The 19,083-nt window shown below is 42.0% G+C and overlaps 1 protein-coding gene across 1 annotated transcript in view; it reads right to left on the reverse strand.

Moving 5' to 3' along the window:
- Window positions 1-7,464: 7,464 nt before the first annotated feature.
- Window positions 7,465-19,083, reverse strand: part of C2H18orf63 (chromosome 2 C18orf63 homolog) — a 38,728-nt gene continuing 27,109 nt past the window's right edge. Inside the window, exon 14 of the mRNA XM_032771683.2 lies at window positions 7,465-8,080. The gene's annotated coding sequence lies outside the window, so the exon portion shown is untranslated. The remainder of the gene's footprint in view (window positions 8,081-19,083) is intronic.

Below are 19,083 nucleotides of genomic sequence, written 5' to 3' on the forward strand. Positions count from 1 at the left end.
TGAGACCTGAACAGAAACTGACTCTTCAGACACTTGAAAATAAAAATGATATGTTGCTAAAAAGCAGCCAACAGGTCTATTACACTGTGAATGTCTGATAGTTTTCTTTAACATTGCCCATCTTAAAACCTGATGATGGATATTTTTATTGTCACCTCATTATTGGTATGGTAGTAAACATGGTGGATAGCAGTCTAGCTAAGAAGGCATGGATAAATATGTTCTTCATATATAAAGGAATCACCAGGTTCACCAGAAGAGCATCACCCACCCCACTCCACCTCAGTCCCCACTGAATTTATACTGCTCTAGTTACTTACCTGACAGTATTACCATCCTGTATTCTCCTTTTTAACAGTTCATAAGGCTGTTATAAAAAGTCATCTGAAGTTGAAACATTGTGCATAAGATCTCACCACAGAAGAAGATTTTTTTGGGGTGGACAAATTTTGAAAAAGAAAATGAGTTTAGATGTGTTTAAGTTACGAAGCAGAAAAAAAGTTTTCTGTTACAACACCTTTCAAAGATTTCGTAATTTTAAAAACTGGATTTAATATTTTTCAAACTCTCATCAGCTGAAGACTTCTTTACTCTACTTACAGGTTAATAGCTATTAATCTACACATTGAGCTGGGGTGTGACTCCCAGCTCACGTACACAGACTTGTGATAGCTCTAATACAGCTAGTGCTCTAAAAATAGTAGTGTAGCTGTGGTAGCGCAGGCAGCAGTGAGTGGTGGCACAAGCCATCCCAAGTACATACCCATTGGCTCCAAGCATGCTTGTACGTGGGGGAGCCAGTCTGTGCTCCTGTTTGCTGCTACCCATTTTACTGAAGCTACACTTCAACCTTAAGCATGCTATCTCAGTGAGAGATGTGTATACCCCTAGCTCAAAGTGTAGCTGTAGCCTATATGTCTCTAACTAGAGAAACAACAAAGATGTACAGAGCTGATTTCAAGCTGGCTTGGATTGGTGCCCATGTATTTGGAGCCATGGATTTTCCATTACAGCATTGCATTTACTCTACTTTTTTTTTTTTTAATTTGCAGAATTCTGATTCTACTGCTCTCCTTTTTACAATTTTTTTTTTAAAAAACTTCAGTGGTAGAATATCTAGTTAGTCATATAAAACTGAAAACCAGCAGGACAAAGCAACATGTGTGTGTGGCCATAAGATAACACATGATCTGAAGGAGATACGAGATTTGATGTAAAACTTGATACTTTTACTAGCCTACAAAGCATTTTCCCTCATGGGAACTCAAGCTTTGAAATCCTGAATCATAATTAACAGGACAAGTCTTCTGTTGTTTTTTTTTAAATACTGAGAACAATAGAGAACCACCAGCTGATAAGTGTTTGAATTTGTACAGATCATACAGGACTTTACATTACTGGTGGCAAACTTACAAGGAGAGACAGGGAACCTACAAACTGCACTGCAGGAAGGCAACGCTATTCTTTATTTCTGATTTCCCTCTATACACCTATAGCACATTAAAATAGTTCTTTTTGCCTGAGTGGAAACTTGCCTCACTTCTTCAAATTGGAAATACAGCAGCTTTAAAATATTCTATAAATATGTGGATCCTGATGCAGTAAAAAATTATTGCTCTGATATGATGGCAATTGGTGTCGTATAAGAACTTAAACAGATATCTGCATCCTTTTGGACTGTGCAAGCACAGAAAACTTTTTAGACAGCAGCTTCACAACTGGCTAACCTGTTCTTTATGATTCTGATTCAACAAAATACTTAAGCACATCTGTAACTTTTAGCATGTGGGCAGTGCCAGTTGACTTAAATGGAACTACTCACTATTTAAAGTTACACTCGTATTGTGCGTGTTTTTCTTGATCAGGGTCAACACTTGCTAATACTCATGCTATGAAATACATGCACAATTATTAGGGAAAAATAGATTTTCTGGACTAGTGCATTTGAACAGCAAGTTACTGTGTTAGAGCCCAGTCCTGCAAGCACTTAATCATATGACTGACTTGACTCATATGCATAGTCTCAGTGAACTCAAGGGGCCTATTCAGATAAATAAACATACTTATATGCACAAGTACTTAGAGGATCAGATCTTTCAGTGAAAGGAGCTAACATATGTTTTAGTTAAATTACTACATTGGCATAACTCCCTCTGATTTAATATGTTAGTTGCATAGTAAATGTGCAAGACAGGACTTCTAAAGTATTTTTAAAATAGTTCATTTATTTAAATAGTGGAATTTGCTGTTATTAATTAGAGCAGCACAATTAAAGCCAATTAAGCTTTGTCAGCCTGTCCCCTTAAATGAAAATGGGATTATGTCCCATGGATTCTGACATGGGAATCTAGGCTACAAAATGGAAATTATCCCTCATATATCAACACTTACGTAATTTGGCAACCAGGAGTGATCAAAAGCTGCTGGCCAGTGTGAACTCTGTACTAAAACAGCATTTTACTTCCTCTACATACTCTGCACATTTTTTAACATCTGTAATAAAATATGGTGTGTGTGTGTGTGTGTGTGTGTGTGTGTGTATATATATATATATATATATATATATATATATATAAATTCCCCATGGAGAATATATATATATATATATATTTACCCTTTGTGGGAGCAAACAGGGCCCGGGTCAGTATCCCACGATTGGGTACCTGTGTTCAAAATAAACATGCCAACCACTCGAGCCCCACGCACAGTGATGCTTGGGAATACATCTTAACGACACCATCCCAATAGGTGCCTCGAAAGCCGCTACGTATCCCCCCTCGTCGCAAGCACAGTTTGTGTATGGAAAAGGTTTATAATTACACTGAAATAAGCAACCTTAATGGGACAAAACTTAGACTAAAGAGGGTTTTCGTAGACACTAAACTGTGAGCAAAGACTCACCCCAGGAAATTGGCCATGTCTTTTCCCCTGGGCTCTTGAGTCAGCAACACCCAAATCACCACAAGTCCCAAAAGGTCCCACAATCCAAAAGTCTCTGTCCTGGGTCATGCAAGCCAAGTTCGAGAGTAATATATGCAGAGTATACCCCCACCCGGATAGAGAAGGGGCACCTACGAGTCCGGGCCCAACTGCCCGCCTCTTCCGTGGGGTTCTGCTTCCGCTTCTCCAAAGTTCCGCTTACCAGCACTTCGCATCTGCTTCCTCAGCCGTGCCTCACAAACTGCTTCTGCTCCGTCTGCCAGCCAACAGCTCCACTAGCTGTCCTGTGACTGCTCATGCTTGTCCCTGCAAACTGCTTGGCCATTCGCTCATCTCCATTGGCTTGCTCGGACCATCCCACAAACTTCTCCACAACACTCTGCCAGTATGTTCCCCAGTACAGCTTCAGGCTCCCACACATATTTAGCACAGTACTCATGCTCTCAAGGCGAGGCGGAGCCTTAGGTGATTTCAACCTAGTGATCTCAGCTCATAGTCAGTGGACCCCTGCTAGTGCACCATTAGCCCAAAGTGAATTCAGCTCAGTAACCTGTATCTAGATTCTTAAGGAAAAAAAACAACTCTGGACATTCCACAGTGGAGAGATGGAGTGGGTGGACTGGTTGCTTCTTGGATTCACAAGACGACTACACCACCAACGCACAGATCTGTCCCCCAGCCTTCTGCATGTCACTGGGTTTTGGAACCCCATGTCCCTTGTCTGCAAGTACCCTTGTCCTAGCAAGTACACCACCCAACTGAGGTTGAGTCATTTCTGTCACAAAGCAGTCCCACAGCTCGGCAGCCTGGGATGGGGTAGGTGTGCCTATGCAAATACACTCTCTGAAATTCTTTCCCCCAGATGTCAGGGTAGAGCTCATCCTGACTCTGCTTACATCTATATATATTTGGACTTCTGTCTAGCTGTAAAAAAATTAAAAGTGTTCTTGAAGTTAACACCTTGATTCCAGGAGCTGGAATTTCCTACTGCAACAAGAGAAGACACATTAAGGTCTAAACATCTTGAAAATTTCTACATGTGAACAAATTTAAATGATTTTTTTTGTTGTTTTTCATATGCAATTGTTTTCTTTATTAATATCAGAGCCCTCATGAAGCTCAAGAGTCTCAAAAGCTCTTTTGGAACCATTCTGATCAATTGGGTAAACTGCATAAGATTAGATTGTCCTGAGCCCTATTGCCATAGTGAAGGGAAGTAAGGACTCCCTGCATTAGGACTAGATGGTGGGTGCGGTTCTGCATGGAGCACAGGGACTGCATAGCATCTGTTTCTCTTCTTCTCTCCAACACCCCTCACACCCCTTCAAGGAGGTAAAGGGGATGAGAAGTAGGCTAAGCCATAGTTCTGTGCTCTCCTTTCCCCAGGAACTGCCTGGATGTAAAGGGGGAAGTACGTTGCACTCTTTTTGTTGTGTCCTAATTAATTTAGGAGGCGGTTTCTGTATATAGTTTTAAAGTAAGATTCCACAGACCACTAGTTTAATTGTAGAGCTCACAGAAGACAGCATACAGCTTCTGCCTTTGTAGCTAACTGAACTCTCTAGTCCAAACCAACACCTGGACTGGATTCCTGACCTGGCTGCTATACTCAGTACTGTAAAAGACCAGCATGGATCATGGAATGGATTCTCCACAGATTACATTGTTCAGGACTGCCTCTCCCCACCCCAGTAACACAAAGGGTGTCAAAAAGTGTCCTGCCTCAGTCACAGTTGCTCCCAGGAATCCTGCTGAGGTAGTAGACCTACATGCTACTCCTTACTCAGGGCTGTGACTAAGCAGTTAAAATTATTAATTTAAATACAAATGATTTACCCTGTAGTTTCCAAGGGCTCTGAAACAGTTATTCCAGTACATAATTGGACTGTTTTTTTAAAACCAAGTATAAAGTACACAATCAAAGTTGGACTGGGTCTCCTCCCAATGAAATAAATGGCATAACTCCCATTGATTTCAATGGGAGAAAAACTGGGCTTCCTCTCATGTAATTAAGATGTCAAATTTCTGTAATGTATTAATTGTATTATTCTAATTATTTAAAGAATACCTATTAATCGTAGTACTTTGAGGATAATTTGTAAAACGCTATTCCCCAATCCAGCAAAGTACTTTGAGCATGTGCTTAATTTTATGTATGTGAGTACTCACATTGGCTTACATTTGTGAACACTAAGAGAAAACAGAACCATGAATAATAAGCACCATTAATTTATGAAGTTATCATGCCAGACAAACTAAATCATGTTTTTGATCTGCAAAATTAGTGGACAAAGTAAATGTAGTGTATGTAATATATCTGAGCTTTACTAAAACATTTGATATAGTCCCTGTCATAAACAGATAAGTAAGAGTTAATAGAACAGAAGTACTTCATATCTCTTTTGCCTGTAAAGGGTTAACAAGATGAGTGAGCCTGGCTGTCACCTGACCACAGGACCAATCAGGGGACAGGATACTTTCAAATCTTGAGAGACGCTGTTAGTTTTTGTTGTTGTTTCTCTGGGAAGAAACCAACAAGACGTGCACCCAGGGTTCTCTCCATTCTCTCGATACAAGGCTTATAAGTTCAGAATAGTGAGCCTAGATAGATATAGGGATTAGGCTTATGTTTGTTTTCTATGCATAATGTGGTATTTGACTGGAGGAGTTCAATTGTTTGGCTGGAAGTGATTTTATTGTAACATTGTTATAATTAGCTGGGAAGGGTATTTCCCAGTGTATAGCTGAAAGACCCTAATATCTATTCCATTTTAACAATTTACAAGATAATTTTTTACTGTTTTCTCTCTTAATTAAAAAAAGCTTTCTGTTTAAAAGAATTGATTGTTTTTTTATCTGTGTGAGACCCCAGGGACGGGTCTGATTCACAGAAGATAGAAAGAAAGAGGAAAGGGGAGAGAGAGGTTAAATTTCTCTCTGTGGTAGGATTACTTTCTCTTCGAGAGTCTGGGAGGGGAGAGAGAAGAGGGGGGAAGGTGCATTTTTTCCTCTCTGTTTAAGATTCAAGGAGTTGAATCACAGTGGATCTCCAGGGTAACCCAGGAGGGGAGTCTGGGAGGAGGCGAACTCTGGGAGAGGCAACGGTGGGGGAAAGGGTTTACTTTTCTTGTGTTAAGATACAGAGGATCTGGATCTTGGGGTTCCCCGGGCAAGGTTTTGGGGGGACCACAGTGTACCAGGCACTGGAATTCCTGGTTGGTGGCAGCTGGTAATTGGGCCGGTACTAAGCTGGTAATTGGGCTTAGAGGAATTCATGCTGCTACCCCATCTTTGGATGCTAAGGTTCAGAGTGGGGAATTATACCAAGACAGTCCCCATGAAATATTACTTTAAATATGAATTCATATTGGCTTAGACATAAGCATGGTCATAGTAATTGAAAACTCACTGAAGAACTGTAAAGAGAAGACAATGAAAACTGACAATTGTCAAGTATCTAATGCTATTTCAACTCTTAATTTCTTATGCCTTTTGATTATTTCAACCTGTTTCCATTTGCCTGCTTGCCCAAGAAGAATAAATCATTGTATGGGCTACTGATATTGTCCCTTTAATATCTGGGGACTTGGCCACTGTTCCCGTGTAGCTGCCATTTGGCTCTGACTGCAGGGGCCTTACTCTTCTAGTGGCTCTGTGTTCCAACATTCTTGATTAAAATTAAGTACAGAGAGTCCTCTGCCCACCTGATGATGGCACAGTAGATGAAGGCATATAGAAGAAGAAACTGAGATGGCCTCTTGCAGCCCCACTCCATAATTGGGGGTGGGGGAGAAGGAATTGAGACTCACATGGATGGCAGGTAGCATAGGCTGGGGGAAGCTGAGTCTCCCCAAACAGCTAGCCATGGCCCCACCCATGATCCGCCCTCAGTCCCCCTTCTGCTTCCCACTCTGTGGCTAGCTCTTCCTGTGCCATGGACCCTGATCAGGCTGGGGTTGTTCCTGGGGCTGCTCTGCCCTCCTGGTGTTCTGGGGCAGGACTGGGACCATGCTGCCTGCTCTCCCAGCACTCTGGGGCTAGCAGGGCTGGGGCCACACTGCTCATCTTCCTGGTGCTCTGGGGCTGTGGCCAAGCTGCCTGTCTGGTGCTCTGGGGCAGGGGGCACTACTCTGGGGCGGGGGCCAGCAGCCATGGTGGGGAGCTCTGGCCTCCGATGAGGGGGTCTATGGAGGAGGTGGGGCTGGGGGCTGGCCTCCCTGAGCCAGCAGTTCACGCACCACTCAACGCATTTCAACACCTTCATATCCCTGGTAAAGCAGCAGCAGTAGCACTGTTTCTCCTATCTTTTTACATCCCATTCAATAGCATCAACATCATCCCCCATGTCCCCATCCCCCCCCCAAAGCAACAACAGTTTTCTTCTCTTCAATATCATACACACAAAAATACATTAACTAATACAGGTGGGCTAATAGTTCTTCCCCCCGGGCTGATAGATATTCATGACAATTTACCAGTGGTGGATTATTCTATAATTTATTTTAAACTGAGCTAACTGGATCTACAATAACTTTTATTTTCCTGGATTTAGAGTAACATAATAGAACGCACAAAATGAGAACATGCACTTTTTAAAATATAAAAACAATTCAAAATAACCTCTAAGGCAATCAGTTGGAATGTAAGTGCATGGAGACAAGGAACATTTATGGGATGAGAGCTCCCAGCAACTAAGTCAGATATAACAATAACTGATAATTTAGCAGAAAGGAAACGTAACCACTCTGCAGCCCATCTTGTTTAATTGTTTCACTGCGGAAATGTAGTCAGAACTGTGTAGGGATGACTGTTCTGCAGTATCTGAAAAGTGCTTTTGCATTCTAATGTTCAGCAGTCACAAATGTGATTTCACTTCCAGTTCTGTGGACTTACTTGGGCCCTAGTTTTTTTAATTTGTGTGTAAGTCAGATTCTGTTCAAGTGCCCAGTTACCTCTGGGAACTGGCATAGATAAATTGAAACTATGCTGATGACTCTTTATCATTAAAAAAGAAAAAAAATGAGGTGGAAAACAAACATGGAAACAAACAAATAAACAAACTTCCTTATGGTTCTGGCAGAAAAGTTCCTCTCCACACGATGAGACAAATGCCAACAATGACATCTGTTCTGTCCTGTGCCTAAACAAATTAAAATGCCAATTAAATAGAATCCTCACAAAATCAAAAATGTCTTTAAGAAAAAAGACCATCCTGACAAAGCTATATTAAAATGATATATACCAAAATGTTCACATTAGACTCCGACAGAATCAGTCCCAAGGTGAAAGAGTGTGTTCACTTCACTTAAACGTTGAGCTACAATGCCTCAAAAAGTTATAGGAGCTAGCATTGTGACACTAGTTTCTTATTTTCTTCTATTTCATACATAAGTGTTCAAAGTATTAAAAAGCATATTGGGGGAGACAGAATGTAATAATCCATACAGTAAAAACCCATACAGTATCTCATCTTAGTAACATTTATTCTGATACAATTACACAAATGTCTCTGGCAGATATCCATCTCTCTTGTGATTTGCTGGGGAAGCTATCAACAACTGGACATAGATAAATCTTTTACACAGTGATGTTCATTCCAAAGAAGTGAAACTCATTAGAAACCATGAGAGTTAAGGATTCTGGCATCAAACTTAGAATCAGATTAGTCCCCCAAGAAATATATTGGTGATTTCGTTTCAAGCCATTATATAGACAAAGAGAATAACTTATTTAGCATTTTGTAAGTTTACTAAAGAAGGAAAGAGGACTGGGGGGTTGGACAAAGAGCAAAAAATAATTGTCACAAGGATTGTGACCTTAAACTGACAAACGGCTTGGGAGAAAGATTAAATTTGCTAGCAGGTATTTTAATACTTAATCTCTGTAAGTGACAAGTTTTAGATAAAAATAATGGAATTTACCCCCATATAATTAACTAAATGTGCAAATCCATTTTTGAGGCTTATTAACTTGAACTGTCAAGAGAGGAAATTTGAACAGTGACTTCGTTGTATTGAAAAGTATTTAATGTTCATTTTTTTTATCTTGTACCAGGTACCACTTACACTAAAGAAAACAGAGTAGAGATCACAATGCCCATTTGTGATCCTAGACACCTCTGTATTCACACCCTACATACTTCTGTAATAATGTTTGTACAAATATGAAAGCTAATAACACACTGGTAATTAATATCACTGTAAAATGCATGTGTTAGTTGTATGTGTGAAGTTATGAATTCCCTCTCTATGATGTTCCTAAAATGTGTTTGATCCAGATAAGTCTGGGAAGTGGGAAACAGGTTTTTCTCCAGACACAGAAAAGGCCAGAGCCTCCATTCAGGTGTAACCACAGACAATTGGCAATCACAGTCAAGTGGCCATTCATTGGCATATCGGAGGCTGCAGGGACAGATCAATGCACATTCTGGAAAGCACCATTGGGGCAGAAACCATCAGGAAACCTTCTCCATCAGACGCCAGCGCACCTTTCCTCACAGCAGGGGCACTAAATTTTGAGAAGGATACATTTCAAAAGTTCACTGGACTATAAAAGAGAGGGGCACAGAAGTCCCAGTTATCTCCCACTTAGGAAGACAAGGGAAACCAGCACCTTGCTTGGTGCTGGACACTCCTAGCGCCGGTATAAAGGGTCCAGTCAACCCCATGTCCCCTCAATTCTTTTTCCGGCCAACGCCAAAAGACAGTAGGAGGGATTCGTGCATGGGCGGTGGGTATAAGAGGCTTGGGGAGGCTAAGCCTCCGAAAATGGGGCAAGAATTGCCAGATGTGGCACACTTCCCTTTGGAGGTGCGCTGGCCTGCTGCCTTTGGAGCACAGCTCCCTGAACCTCCTGAGAAGTGGGTGTGCCACTAGTGCCCAGACCGTGGCCCCGCCTATACTAGACAATGAGGCCCAGCTCCCCCTTGTCTTCCCCCATGGCTCTGCCTGCAATGCACCTCTACTCCCTAAGGTCCAGGTCAGGCGCTGCCCAATAGGACAGAGGCAACCTTTTCTTGGAGGCCACCAAGTAATAGCATCTCAAATGGGGTCCTGGCATCAGGACCAATTCCCACAGGTTCTAAAAGGGGCACTGCATTGGCATAGGCTAGTGATCACTCAGCCAAGCCAGGGTCCACAGTGGGTAGGGATGACTGGAGGGATAACAAGGGCGACTCCTAGGATGAGAGGAGTGCGACCCAACCTCCGAATCTGATGATAAGCCCTCCTCCAGGGACTATGGAGACGTAGTTCCTACCAGTGCTGGAAATCGGAGGCTTGCACCAGGGTCAGCAAGGATGGTTTCCTTGTAGACAGTACCACCGAATCCAGAACCAGACAGCAGCTGGAGGCTACATGCTCCCTCCTGCCCATCAATGCTGCCACCACCTCTTGTACTGCCAGTGACAGCAGTACTGAGAATACCAGCAGGTCTCTGGAGCAGACGGCACTGTGTTGGTGCTGGTGCTGCGCTGTTCTTCTGATGCTGACAGCTCATCCGGGACTGGAGTCAACGACGCATGCATGCATGCTGGAGTCAATAGTGCTGCCTGTGATGCTGAGGCAGAAGAGTGGTCTGACTTAGCTCGCACTCCACTCTGTTCCCTGTGCCTGGACTTCCTTGGAGTTGGGGAATGTCCCGTCTTGGCCAACTGCTTCTTATGCTTCTTACTTGGCACCAGGGGATTGCAAACAGTGCTGGAAATCCTGAATGGTGGAAGGAGCACTCTGCACTAATGCTGAGATACTCGGTTCCAAATCCGACTGGCTTGGCTTGGAGGAAGGTCTGAGTGCCACTTCCACAAATAGGAACTTTAACCAGGCCTCCCAGTCATTTTTTGTACAAGATTTAAACTCACAGGAGATCTGACAGTGATCTCCAATGTGAGCCTCACCCAAGCACTTTAGGCAAATAGAATGCAGGTCACTTAAAGCCTGGTGACCGAGACATGCCTCAGTACTGTGAACGGATGAAACTCCACTGACAGAGAAGCATCAACTATCTAACTAAACTAACAATTATTTACACTCTAAGTATATACAATATGAAGAAATGAAGACAAACTAAGACCACTGAGAACAGCTTGCCATAGCAAGGAGAGCAGTTCCACCGATAGTCCTGGGCGGTAAGAAGAAACTGAGGGGCGTGGGATTGGTCGGGCCCCTTATACTGATGCTGTGAGCGCATGGCTCTAAGGGGCAGCAGAACTGACCTAATGAGTACAAGTGAGGGAAAAAATTCCAGTGATTGAGCTCGGTGTGTGCACACACCTACAGTGGAATGAACGTTTGCAAGCACTCAAAGAAGCAAGCATATTTTACTTTTATTTGCTTGTAGCCATTTCTGCCTTTATCCCTTGTACTTAAACTTGTTTAAAACCTCTCTCTTTTGGTTAATAAACTTGTTTTACTTTTTCAGAGGTTCTCAAACAGAATGTATTGTGGGGTGTGTGAGAAGCCTTAGGAATAAAAAACTTACTGCACACATTTTACCCACAGCAATGAATAACTAGCAAAGATGATTCCTGAAGACATATCAGGTCCTCCTTCTCTTTATTTATCTGCTGCTAACTATTGATGTGGAAAAGTGATTTGTGTGACATTGCAGCCTGTTGAGCGGTTTGGGATGGACCATGAATTTACTGTGTCATGCATTTACGAATGGTGCTGTACATTTCACTCTAGATGGTGCTGTGCATTTTGACAGATTTTTGTTACGCTTGCATACCATTATACAAAGTCATTGCCATCTGTACATTAATCTCTTTGCTATGACGTAATGTACACATTTAATTGTAAGCATCAACCACAATCACAGTTTTGCTTTTGCTCCTATTACTATGGATCATTGATTCTCTTTGAATCAATACCTTACTGTTTTTAATATTTAGTGAAAATTGCATGTTGATTTTTTCATCAGTATATGAACTTGTGTGGTAAGTGGAGGGCATAAACTACTACAAACACAAAGAGGGGTGTGATCAAATAAGTTTTAGGACCACAGTTTGAGTACTGTGTTGACTTGAAGTGATTATTAACTCCAGTTAAATCAACAAACTTCTGTGCTTTTCTCTCTTTAAAGGAGCAATGGAACTTATTACTCCTCTGAATGTTCCAGGAGAGGGCTGGACAGATAGTTTTGGGGAAATTTGGGAGTGGGGGTGTGTCATAAACAGATAGCTAAGGGTTAATGTTTCTTTTACCTATAAAGGGTTAACGAAGGAAACCAAACACCTGACCAGAGGACCAATCAGGAAACCGGATTTTTCAAAGCTCAGGGAGGGAATGTTTTGGGTGTGGGTCTTTTGTCTGTCTCTCGGCTATGAGAGGGATCTTTCTATCGTCAAGCTTCTAATCTTCTGTTTCCCAGTTGTAAGTACAGGTATAAGACAATATAGGTTTTTATATTGTTTTTGTATTTACATGTGTGTAGTTGCTGGAAGTTTAAATTGTATTTCTTTTGTGAATAAGGTTGTTTCTTTCATTTTTCTTTAAGCAATTGACCCTGTGTATTGTCAACGCTTGTACTGAGAGAACCATGTTTAATGTCTGTCTTTCTTTCTTTTTAATATAAAGCTTTCTTTTTAAACGACCTGTTTGAGTTTCTCTGGGTAGGCCTAGGACAGAATGGGAATGGGATAATTCTCTTTGTGTTAGAATTTTACGAGGGTGAATCTGTGCAGCCTCCAAGAGGAAGAGGAGGGGCGGGGGAAAGGTGAATTGTCTCTCTCTGTTTGAAAGTCAGAGGAGTTTAAGTAGCAGTTACGTCCAGGATAACCAGGAGGGGAGCCAGGGATGAGTAAGAGGAGACAAGGGGAGGAGGTTGTTTCTCTTTGGTGTGAGTACCGGGCCTCTGAGTCCTTTGGGTCCCCAAGTCGGTTTGGAGACCAGAGGGAGCCAAGCCCTGGAATCCTTGGCTGGTGGCAGCGATATCAGATCTAAGCTAGTAATTAAGCTTAGAGGGTTCATGCTAGCTTCTCATTTTATGAACGCTAAGGTTCAAATCTGAGTAGGAAGCTACGACAGGGTGTGTTGGGGTCACTTAACTAATAGTATCAAAGGCTGGGGGAGTCCAGAAGGTGACTGCGGTGTAACAAGCAGGCTGCTGTAGTCAGAATGATTGAAGCATGGCTGCTCAGTGCATGCTTGTATGCTAGCTGGGAACATCCAGACATTGAGCTATAGCAGCAGAGCATTTTAAGGCACTCAAGGTTAGGACAAGTGGTGACACAACCTCTCACTGGTCTGAATTGCACCTCAGAACATAACACCATTAGAGCTGCAATCCTTAATTTTAATCCTCTTCTGAGAATTCAAACTCCAAAAACACAAAACAAAAGTTCAGTTTACAAAAGAGAACTACACTGTCAACTTACAAGCAAATGTCACTATTTCTGCTTCAACATTAGTTTGGATTCTATTTATGAAGTCAACATTTATAATGTACTAATTACAATGGCTCATTATGTAAAATGAGAATAAAGAAGTTCTGTGCTTTCGTACACCAATGGTGGATGGGTATCTATAATCATTTTTATTCTACTTTGTAGATCTGGTTTTGAGTGCATATTTAATTAATGATTAACAGTCCCACATAAAGGTTACAACCAGTTGTTGTGTGGCTGCTTGGAGGTTCGCTGGTTGTGGAACAGCATTGTAGTCAGACTCACTAGACCAGAGGAGACCAGGTAGGGTGGTGACACACGTGGCTGTACAGAAAAGTGGGAGAAGGGAGATGAAGAAACCACTCTTCAGCACCTCGTAATGGTCAACTGTATAGCACTTTTTTCCGGTTTTCTTGTGGGTTGGGTTAAACCTTGACATTATGGGTTAAATGTAACAGCTGCAATTGTGAGAGACAGTTGAGAAACCTCCCACCTAAAATCATGGCATATGTGAGTTCACCAGGAGTTTGAACAATGGAGGTGGAGGGCTTTTGCTGGGCACTGTTTGGGCAGAGGTGTGTAAGCGTGTGAGGGAAAAGCAGGACAGAGGCAGCCAGTAAGCCAAGCAGACAGTAACAGAAGTGCTCGTAATTGGGCCCGGAGAAAAGCCTAGACAGAGGTTTTGGATCAGCCTGCAGACTGAAAGAGGTCTGGATCTTTGAGCAAGGACTCTGTTGCCTGCTGTTTGATTCCTTCTGTGGTCAGGTAAACAGAACTTTTTTGTCTTTGTAAATAAATAAAATTGCCTAAATAAAATACCTGACTCTCACCAATTTCTCCTAATTGGAACCAGACTGAACAAGTCTCCTGGTGTGTAACAAAAAACTCCTGATTTAATAATGTTATCTCCCACAATGTAGAAAGGGGAATTCAGGACAGGTCATCTGGTGGTGCCAAGGCCAGGAAGAGGTCATTGCAGGAGACTACACAGGCAAGGCTCTGCCTGCTTGCTGTGGCTAGAGAGCGTCAGTTGTCACTGGAATGGGGGGTCATTGGTGCTGACATCTGGGATCACATAGCTCAACATTAAGTGACTCCACTGGTGCATACTTTGTAAAACTGGAATGATGCTGGCTTGCTATTCACTGAGATAGGAATTGTGGGTATATGAGAGAGAGATGGACAGCCCAAGAGGAGTGGAGCTGGGGAAAGCAGGGCACACTGGGGGTGGAGGTGTCTGATGCCTTCCCCTGCAGCGAGCTCAGTGTGGGGGAAGGAGGGAGAAGGGGCTTGGGTTGGGCTTTGGGGGAAAAGGTCAGAAAGGAGAGTGAAGCTGGGTTTGACATAGATCTGGAGGGCCTAGGTCTTCTGGATTGGAGTCAGAACTAGGTGGAGAGGGCCATTGATGGGCTGGGGCCTCAGTTCATTGTGACACTGAGATTTGGTCAGTTATTATGATAGGTTTGAGGGACTTCTTCCTCCTCCCCTCCTCAGCTTTCAAACCAGAAACTGTCTGAGGAATATAATGCTCTCAGAAAAGAGCAAGTTATTTTAATCTTCTCTGCCAGCACTCCAAAAATGGTGCACTTTGCAATGAAAAGTTAATATTGACAGCTTTGTCCCCCTGCATACATTTCTAAAAGAGGATTTAGAGCAATAGTAAAGGTTTAAAAGCATCAAAATAAACAATCCTATATATAGATTTAATTTGCTAAAACTTTAGCTCAGTGTGGGAGGGAAGAATAGATGCAACCAGCATGCAATTATTTTTACAGAATACAAAATGGAAATAGTACTCATATTCAGATTAAAGATCCCACCTTATATATTGGCAATAATGTTTCTAAAGATGCAAATGCTTAATGGAAAGGCATACAACAGGCTGTTTCAGTAGTGCATACTGTAGCCAGAGTGAAAGGGATGGAGTGGGGAGCCGGATCAGCCCTGTGAGACAAGGAGCCGCTGCTACAAGGTGAGTGTGGTGCAGGCTCACTCAACTCCTCCACAGCTTCCCAACCCAAATCTCCCTTAAATTACTTTGAAAATGTTGGTCACCGTGACTGGAATAACCTGCAACACCCTGAATTTGGCTAGCCAGTTAGGTCAAAAGGGGTAACAGTATCAACAGGACACTGCAAAAATGGCATCATGGGGGGAAAATTGATGTATTTTAGTAATTACATATGTAATGTTAAATCACAAAAATCCTGCGTTGATGACCAGATGGACTGGATAATCAAATTTAGCAGTAAGTAATTGGCCAATGGGAGCTGCGAAGCCAGTGCTCTGGATGGAGGCAGCACGCCAAGCTGCCTGGCCATGCCTCCACCTAGCAGCTGACCGAGGGGGATGTCACCGCTTCCACAGAGCTGCCCAGGTAAGCGCCCCCCAGAGCCACCTCACCCCATCCTGTGCTCCAACCCTCCCACATCCAAACTCTGCTGCTACTGCTGGCGGGAGGTGTGGAGTCAGGTAGGGAGCCTGCCAGCCCTGCCAACCCACTCCACCACCAGCAGGGGTCTTGGGCCGTGCACCACTGCCCTCTCCCACCCCTAGTTTTAGTCAGGGATATATAGTAAAAGTCATGGACAGGTCATGGGCCGGGAATTTTTGTTTACTGCTCATGATGGGTCCGTGACTTTTACTAAAAATACTTGTGACTAAAACATAGCCTTACTGATGAAATTAATTTCCTTTCCATTTGTGATCATGTGAATCCCCTTCTCTCCCATTCATAATCACTAATATACCTATGGTATCTGTAGCAATTGCTTCAATGGAAAAGTAATATTTTGAAAGTATTTAATTTATTTTAAGCTTCTTTAAATGAAATTCAGCAACTAAAACCAAGAAAGAAAACCAGCTCCATGTGAAAAGGCAGATTTCTGCAGAAGAACAGGAAGTGCTTTGAGAATCAAGTGCAATTCACAGAGCAGTTTGGGAAGATATGTTCTGCTATTTTTAATATAATTATTGCTCTAACTCCTTTTATACTTGTAACCTTTTCCCTTCCTTCTGTTAAGAACCTTCTGCACCTCTCCTGACCTACCCTACAAGCCCAACTTCCTTTCCAGCATCAGTTTTATGACTCAGAAAACAATTGCAATTCACTTCCTTCTATAAAAGACTAAGTGGAATACTGAACAGCTCCCAATTTAATTTGTATCTTAGAAAATGAATTAAAAGTGGCTGAAATGGTCTATAAACCATTGTTAAAAATTTTGGTCATACAAAACTATAGGTAAACTATAAAAAAGTCAATAAAGTTAGTTAAATTTAACTCTTAATCCTTAACTTCTCCTATTGTCCCAAGGAAAGGCCTGAGTCCCGCTCTCAAAGGAAGGTGATATTATATATAGTGAACAAGATTTATTAAATACTGTGCTTGATGCTCCTTTCACACTGGTCTTACAGCAGTGTAACTCTATTGACTTTAGTGGAGATACTCCTGATTTCCAAAAACAAAAAAGTGAGAAGAAAATCAGAAACATATCTGTGATTTTCTGTAACAGATACTGGAAGTTATGGATGTTGGCTCCTAATCAGCAGAAAAACTGTCCCCTTTCTGTAAGGAAATTGTAAATAAAAATGTTTATATAGTGATAAGTTGTGAAGCCAACCTCGTCCTGCAGACAACAATTATTTTATTTTAAAAACATCTCATCTCAATATATTGCTGCATGATCAACTTTAAAGGCTCAGGAGTAAATCTCAAGAGAACAAATGTCAAATACAAACAAGCATTTGTAAGTGCTGAATATGGGTACAACAATGGCACAACAACAAGACAGTACACTATAAAAAGAAGTTACAGACCAAGACTTTTTAGGGCCAGACACTCTGGCATCACTACACTGATAAGGATTAATTTCTCAGTAAGCTTCTTTAGGCAGCTCCCAGCATTGAGGAAGAACACACACTAACAGGATCCTTAGAAATCATTATATTTTAAACAATTTGGGACAAAGACTGTTCCTTTTTGTGTGTTTATACAGCACTTATCACAACGTGGCCCTGATCCTGCTTGGGAACGCAGGGCCCTACTGGTACACACATAATAAAAAGTTTAAATCAGCTTCAGTACAAACTTTTGACAATGCTAATCTCACATCTCAGAGCAAACATCTTTGGTACTGAGGCCTCAGGGCCACTCACAGACTTCAGCACTACAGACAAGGATGTTGAATCTTCTTAGGACAGATTTTCTTTTTGGTGGTGACATGCCTCAGTTGCTGGCTTTTGAAGCTGAACTACTCTGTTCCTTCTCAGGGGCAAACAACTAACCAAATATCACATCTAAAGACTGGGCTGGGTGAGGACCTGAGGTCTGAAGGCACTACATACCAGGGTATGCTCATCCAGGGAATGGGCTTTCCCCAGGCAGAATAAAGAGTTGATGATGTTCATGTCATTTCAGGGAATGAATCCACCTCAGGGAACAAAGAGGCATGAAATGCACTGCTTGACAGAGATTGAATGCCTGGCTATCATCACTTATGCTGAAACCAGAAACTGAATTAAAAAGGAAACATTCTTCAAGTGTTTTTGTCTTTAAGGCTCTGTGATTCCCATTTGTTTGTATGACGTATACCAGAGGTCGGCAACCTTTCAGAAGCAATGTGCCGAATCTTCATTTATTCACTCTTATTTAAGGTTTCACGTGCCCATAATACATTTTAATGTTTTTAGAAGGTCTCTTTCTATAAGTCTATAATATATAACTAAACTATTATTGTATGTAAAGTAAATAAGGTTTTTAAAATGTTTAAGAAGCTTCATTTAAAATTAAATTAAAATGCAGAGTCTCCTGGACTGGTGGCCAGGACCCGGCCAGTGTGAGTGCCACTGAAAATCAGCTCATGTGCCACCTTTGGCACCCGTGCCATAGATTACCTACCCCTGACGTATACACTGTACTTTTGGTCCAGCCATGACCTATGCGATTCATTTCCCTTTTTTGTTTATTACTTTGATATTTTTATTTTGGACTCATTTACTTCTATGATAATTAACCACAGAGTCTGCTCCCTCTTGTAAGTTTTGGTTGATAACTTTTAACTGGCTGCATGAGTAAAACTGTCCTTTTTCTAGCATGCTCTTTGCATCCTTAATGTACAAGAATATTCTTCCCTCAAAAACTAATACTAACATAACCCCCCCACATTCTAAGCACTGGTATCTCAGTCTTCTGACTGTAGAACTGTATAATCTTTAATATTTTGCATGGCAGGCCAGTTTGTCCTTTTATTAGGACTTATTGCTGCCCGAGTGCCAAGCTATCATGCTCACCCTTACAGGAAATGATGCACAAAACTTCAGCTGGATACGGTCCTGTGATTTTAACTATAACTTAGGTTAAAAACTGCACTCAGCAACTCACAGAAACTAGGTTTCATTTGGTTTGGGGGAAAAAAAGAAAACGTATCCAATCATATGTGAGTTTAAGCCAAGTCTAAGCACTTCTAAGGGCAGGAATCTTTTATAATTGAATGTACAGCTTGTTTGCCAGAAAAGGCCAGACAAGCAAAATGAAAAGACCTCTTATTTGCAAGTGTTTAAAGAAACCAAGAATTCTGGCTTTGTTGTATGTTAGTATTTTACCTTAGCATTTAGGTTCTTATATAAGGCGGGGGTGGGCAAACTATGGCCCACTAGCTGTTTTAAGTGAACTCCCGCTGGGGAGCAGGGTCTGGGACTTGCCCCACTCCGGCGCTCCAGCCGGGGCGGCAGGGGTGCACCATGCAACTCCCAGAAGCCAC

The sequence above is a fragment of the Chelonoidis abingdonii genome, chromosome 2, assembly GCF_003597395.2.
Source record: "Chelonoidis abingdonii isolate Lonesome George chromosome 2, CheloAbing_2.0, whole genome shotgun sequence".
In the NCBI taxonomy this organism is placed as follows: domain Eukaryota; kingdom Metazoa; phylum Chordata; order Testudines; family Testudinidae; genus Chelonoidis; species Chelonoidis abingdonii.